Below are 6,000 nucleotides of genomic sequence, written 5' to 3' on the forward strand. Positions count from 1 at the left end.
AAAATGAACAGCTGCTTACCTATTGCAGATTCAGTCTTCCCAGCCTGGTGCAGGTCTACAATTTTGTTTCTGGTGTCCTTTGACAGCTCTTTGATCTTGGCCATAGTGGAGTTTGGAGTGTGACTGTTTGAGGTAGTGGACAGGTGTCTTTTATACTGATAACAAGTTCAAACAGGTGCCATTAATACAGGTAACGAGTGGAGGACAGAGGAGCCTCTTAAAGAAGAAGTTACAGGTCTGTGAGAGCCAGAAATCTAGCTTGTTTTTAGGTCACCAAATACTTATTTTTCACCATAATTTGCTAATAAATTCATAAAAAAATCCTACAATATGATTTTCTGGATTATTTTTTCTAATTTTGTCTGTCATAGTTGAAGTGTACCTATGATGAAAATTACAGGCCTCTCTCATCTTTTTAAGTGGGAGAACTTGCACAATTGGTGGCTGACTAAATACTTTTTTGCCCCACTGTATCCATTGTTTTTGTCAAAATTGCTCAAGCTCAGTAAATTTGGTTGTGAATCATCGATGGAGAGCAATAGATGTGGTTCCAGTATTCCTGAGTAGTCTAGTTTCAGTCCTGACTAAAATTATCAGAGACAGTGTTTAAATATTGCCATCCATCAATAGTTCCCAACTAAATTTACTGAGCTTGAGCAATTTTGACAAAACCTATGGACATATGTTGCCCTAAGAGTTGTGCAAAGTTGCTAGAATATTTTTCAAAATGATTCAAAGCTGTAATGGCTGCCAAACAAAGGTGTAAAGACATGCAATCCAGACATCTTCGTTTTTTGTTGTATGAATTTTGAAAATGTCTTTCACTTGAGAAAATGTGGAATAGGTTGTGTAAATCTGTAATCCTTTTTAAATGTGAAGACGGTGTGCAAGGGATGTGTGGACTTTCACTAGGCACTGTATATCGTGAATGGTCATTTACAGAGATTTACATAGTATTTCAAATGTCACTCTTAGCTACTTCTCCGTGTTCTGATGCAGGTGCAGCCTGAGATGGTGAGACTCCCCCTGGTGTTGATCTGTGGTATTGTGGCGGGACCCCTGTGGAGTGCGTTGACAGTGCTGAGCTCTGTGGAGTGTGTGTGTGTACGTGCCTGGGTGTGTGTGAGCACCCGTTGAGTAGGTGGGAGAGCTGGACGGGAGTGGGAGAGGTGGTAAAGGGGGGCAGATGGCCTGCAGAAGGAAGTTCAGGAGGGACAGAGAGGGGCTATGTCCCAATTCTCCACCCTTCTCGTGAAGTATGCACTTGCACACTCCCTGTCATAGATTTAAAATAAAAGGTTTGGTGTAAGGATTAGCAGGAGGGAGTTTCCACCATTGCTAAATTGGTGCACGAAAGTGTGCAGGTGCACACTTCGGAATTAGGGTGGAAAAATCGTGAATCAGCCAGGGTGTCAGAAAGAGTGGAGGGAGGGATAGAGAGTGGGTGTAAGTTACAAAGGAGGGAGGGGGTAGGAAGGGTGTCAGGTGCTTGGGTGGGAAGGGAAGGAAAGGGACAGGGTGTCATGTACTGGGGAGAAGGGAAGAGAGGGTGGCGGGAAGCGAGGGAGATATGGAGGGAGGGGTATAGTTTGACCTTGAAGGGTTGTTATGTCATCTGAACGTGTTCCTGGCTGGCTGGAGAAGGATGAGCTCCTTAGCTTCACTTCTAAGATTTGTTGCCTTTCCAGGGTTCATACCTCTTATCCAAACACCATGTCACAGCACCCTAGACTCATTCTGGATTTCTTTGTAAAACAGTCTGGAAAAGCACTTAAAAGCACTTAAGGTAGGTTAAATACAGGGTTGTTCTCTGGACTATGGGGGCAAGGAGGGCTGGTCAAGTTTTATGTTGATTTGCCACATTGAATGTAATCAAAATATTGGAAAATGTTACTCACCAGAGCACAATGTTCCAAGAGTACAAAAGGACAGGGAAGTGAGACCTTTTCAATATGGCTCTGTAACAAATGTATCATATTCCTCTTACAAATTATTCTCAGAGTCAAACTAGATCTTTTGTATTTTTTTTGTTTTTCACTCAAAATGTTCATGACAGATGTTGATGACACATTTCTTGAAAAGCGACACTTTACGTCAGCGCATTTTGTCAATAAAACATGCCCATTTGTTACTAGCTTATTAAGTGTCTAGCTTTGCAGGATATACAAACTTTGCAGGTTATATGTCACTTATGCTGTCTGGACACTTCATCAAGACTAGGTCTATGACTCCATACCTCATTGTCTGTTACTGTCACATCTGTATTAGGGATTACATAGAGGACAACAAAGGGGAAAACAATAACCCCCATGAAATACAAGAGAAATCAATTTTTTTGTAAATACTGTGTATTTGGAAAGTATTCAGACCCCTTTTTTTCCCACATTTTGTTACGTTACAGCCTTATTGTTAAATGGATTAAACAGTTTCCTCCCCCTCATGAATCTACACACAATTCCCCAAATGTACAAAAATAACAAACTGCAGTATCACATTTACATAAGTATTCAGACCCTTTCCTCAATTCTTTGTTGAAGCACCTTTGGCAGCAATTACACCTCAAGTCTTCTTGGGTATGACGCTACAAGCTTGGCACACCTGTATTTGGGGAGTTTCTACAGATTCTTTCAAATTCTGTCATGTTGGATGGGAAGTTTTGCTGCACAGCTATTTTCAGGTTTTCATCAAGGATCTCTCTGTACTTTGCTCCGTTCATCTTTTCCTTCGATTGTGACTAGTCTCCCTGCCTCTGACTTGGTGATTCCAAACTTCTTCCATTTAAGAATGATGGAGGATACTGTGTTCTTGGGGACCTTCAATGCTGCAGAAATGTTTTGGTAACCTTCCCCAGATCTGTGCCTTGACAAAATCCTGTCTCGGAGCTCTGCGGACAATTCCTTCGACCTTATGGCTTGGTTTTTGCTCTGACATGCACTTTCAACTGTGGGACCTTATATAGACAGGTGTGTACCTTTTCAAATCATGTCCAATCCATTGAATTTACAACAGGTGGACTCCAATCACGCTGTAGATACATCTCAAGGATGATCAATGGAAACAGGGTGCACCTGAGCTCAATTTCGAATCTCATAGCAAGGGTCTGATTACTTATGTAAATAAGGCATAGGCCCCCAAATAATCATAGGCCCACTCACTTGGGAGGCAGGTGCACCCACTGGGGAGCCAGGTCGAGCCATTCAGAATATATATATTTTTTCCCTCACAGAAGGGCTTTATTACAGACATAAATACTCCTCAGCAATTTATGGGATCTTTTTTTTCAGTGACCAAACACTTCACATGTTGTGTGTATTTTTGTTCAGTAGAGTTTATTTATTTATTCAGAAGAGACAAAAATAGAGATCACTTTAACACAAATACCACACAAAATAATGTAAACAATACAATCAATACACACAATCTTCATAGAGTAAACCCATGCTGTACTGAACGTGTGTACTGTTTTCTGTGGTTCAGGCCAGTCATGTGAGGGGAGTGGTGCTGAGTCTGAGACCAGGTTGAGTGTGGAGGCTTTGAGACAGGGGATGGGGGCCTAGGATGGGGGGTCAGACCTAGGGTGTTAAAACAACCAACCCAACTACGTCTGAGTGACTTTATTTCCTTTGACATGTGTCCTGTCTGAACCTCAACGTAATGTTTTTAAAACGTGTGCCCCACCACTCGTTTGAGAGGCGAAAATAAAAGTTGTGTCTCCTGATGTGTTGGATTCATCTCCGGCCAAATGACAGCCCACACAGAGCCGAGAGACACTTGGGTTAGCAGGATAATGTTGAACAAAAAAATTCTAACTTCCCCTAACATAACCCCCTTCATATGTTTCATGGACTCAGTGTAGTCATATTCCATTTGATCATACCCATCTTGAGGCTTGGACTGAAGCGCTCTCTGTGTAATTACAGACGTTAAGATGTTATTCTCTGCTAGCTATAGGCGTGTGTATGTATTTCTGTCTGCGGACATGGATGGTTGATTGTGTCTATTGTCGCCATAATTGTTTCATGTGTCGCATCTCATCACGGCTGGCTATAGGATTCATGTGTACTTAAGTTGTCATGGCATTAAGAATATTCACAGCTATACTGTATTTTCAGTACTTGAAAAGTGAAGAAGTATTTGTACATTTCGATTCGTGTCTAAGAAAACAACAAGGAGCTCTACAACCTAAGAGAGTCTCATTCGATTTTAAATCTGTATACATTTACTCACCGGCTACTTTTGTAATGTGGTGGTGGTGGAGCTGCAGTAAAAACATGGTTTTAAGCTGGTGTTAACCCTGTGTTAATGTTAGAGCCTTAGCTGAGCCTCAGGGTGCACCTGGGGTTGGGTGGTGGAACAACAGGAAAAAAGACTAATAGTGTATTTTTATTTAACTAGGCAAGTCAGTTAAGAACAAATTCTTATTTACAATGACGGCCTACCCCTGCCAAACCTGGATGACACTGGACCAATTGTCCGCCGCCCTATGGGACTTCTAATCACAGCCAGGTGTGATACAGCCTGGATTCAAACCAGGGACTGTAGTGACACTGTCATGTTCTGACCTTAGTTCCTTTGTTTTGTCTTTGTTTTAGTATGGTTAGGGCGTGAGTTGGGGTGGGCAGTCTATGTTCCCTTTTCTATAATTTGGGATTTCTGTGTTTGGCCTGGTATGGTTCGCAATCAGAAGCAGCTGTCAATCGTTGTCCCTGATTGAGAACCATACTTAGGTAGCCTGGTTTCACTTTTGAGTTGTGGGAACTGTTTCGGTTTTGTTATTTCACGTTGTCGTGGTTTGTTTTGTTCAGTGTTCATTATTCTTATTAAATAATATGGACACTTACCACGCTGCGCATTGGTCCTCCGATCCTTCCTACTACTCCTTCTCGTCAGAGAAGAAGACCGTTACAGAATCACCCACCACCAAAGGACAAAGCAGCGTGGTAACGGGCAGCAGCAGCGATCTCCAGACTCCTGGACATGGGAAGAGATCCTGGATGGCAAGGGACCCTGGGTACAGCCGGGAGAGTATCGCCGCCCCAAGGCAGAGCTGGAGGCAGCAAAAGACCGTTACAGACACCTCTTGCACTGAGATGCAGTGCCTTAGACTGCTGCGCCACTCGGGAGCCCTAGTGTATATACTATGGTAGGAATACTATAGTATTAACTGTAGTAATTTTGCAGACTTTACTGTTGTATTTACAGCTTACTATAGTATAAATACTGTGCTATTTAAAAATATATGTATATACTGACTGTATTATAACAATTACTGTAGTGTTTTTGGAGACCGTCGTATACTGTAGCATTTACTGTGGTATTTTTGTTATTATCTTTGACATATTAGCGTAGGCTTTCTTCTTGAGGAAACCTACTGGAGAAATACTAAAAGAGCGCATTTTCCATAACCTGTAGGTAGGTAGGTAGGACTAGGTTCTGAACAGAGACTTCAGAGCATCTGTTCTTTTTAATAACCTGTAGGGGACACAATATATGATTTATACTTGTAGGCATGTAGGTTTCTCACTTACAAGTGGCACACATTGGGATATGGGGGATGCGGGGGCAGGGTATATGCAAACTAAATACTGTAGTATTTACTGTAGTAACAAAAGGTTGAGTTTTTGCAGACTAGTGTTTTTGCAGACATTTGTTGTATTTACTACAGTGTTTTTTTGTGGATAATACTGTAGTATTTACTATATTTTTTTGATAGTATACTAAGTACTACACATGGTCGAGGGATACTACAGTGTGTAGTATAGTATTGCACAGTATACTACAGTTTACTACATAATTCTATTGTAAGTACTGTAGTATTATATCGTAAACTATATTTTTTTATGCAGGGAGGGTTGCGGGCTTGGTGGGTCGGGGCTGGAGGGCTTGCTGTCTGGCTGGGGGAGGTCTGGCTGGGGAGGGCTGACTAACTGGCTGGTTGGTTGGGGAGGGCTGTGTGGGTTGGGATGGCTAGGTGAGTTGAGGAGTAGGGCTGGCTGGCGG

At 42.1% G+C, this 6,000-nt stretch overlaps 1 long non-coding RNA gene and 1 other non-coding gene across 2 annotated transcripts in view; one reads left to right on the forward strand and one right to left on the reverse strand.

Annotated features, from left to right (window-relative positions):
* The window catches only part of LOC149983304 (uncharacterized), a 119,775-nt gene extending 118,663 nt beyond the window's left edge, over positions 1-1,112 (forward strand). The window contains exon 3 of the long non-coding RNA XR_016496096.1: positions 1,000-1,112. This is a non-coding gene — a long non-coding RNA (uncharacterized LOC149983304). The remainder of the gene's footprint in view (positions 1-999) is intronic.
* Positions 1,113-5,345: 4,233 nt separating this feature from the next.
* Positions 5,346-5,398, reverse strand: LOC118964754 (U7 small nuclear RNA). Its single transcript, XR_005051947.1, has one exon. It is a non-coding gene; the product is annotated as a U7 small nuclear RNA (small nuclear RNA).
* Positions 5,399-6,000: the final 602 nt, after the last annotated feature.

This window comes from Oncorhynchus mykiss, chromosome 5 (genome assembly GCF_057628025.1).
Source record: "Oncorhynchus mykiss isolate SJ-2025 chromosome 5, ASM5762802v1, whole genome shotgun sequence".
In the NCBI taxonomy this organism is placed as follows: Eukaryota; Metazoa; Chordata; class Actinopteri; order Salmoniformes; family Salmonidae; genus Oncorhynchus; species Oncorhynchus mykiss.